Source organism: Gadus morhua, chromosome 10, assembly GCF_902167405.1.
Source record: "Gadus morhua chromosome 10, gadMor3.0, whole genome shotgun sequence".
NCBI classification, from domain to species: domain Eukaryota; kingdom Metazoa; phylum Chordata; class Actinopteri; order Gadiformes; family Gadidae; genus Gadus; species Gadus morhua.
In genome coordinates, this window is record NC_044057.1 from 16495186 (window position 1) to 16495583 (window position 398).

Sequence of the window (398 nt, forward strand, 5' to 3'; positions counted from 1 at the left end):
ATGCTGCACTATATGGCAGTACATGTATTTTGTAAATCATCAGTCAATCAAATTCCTTAATAAATTATGGATGATCGTGCCAGAGAGTGAATACCTTCTTCCGAGTTATTTCTATGCTCATCCTGTCTTAAGGTTTTAAGTGGAAAGTGATGGTGAGTAATGATGGCCTATTTATGTCCCAACCGATGCATTACCTGCTACAGGAATGAACTGAATTTGTGGAATTTAGAAAGTAGCATTAAATGATAATCGATAAATACACATATTTTAGGCTTGCTTATCAAACGCTAATGGACAAATGCATACAGTAATCCCCCCCCACCTGTCCCACACATCACATAAAGACGTTGAGGATAGAGACATTAACTAATCGCAGACAACCAGAGAAGAACAACCCC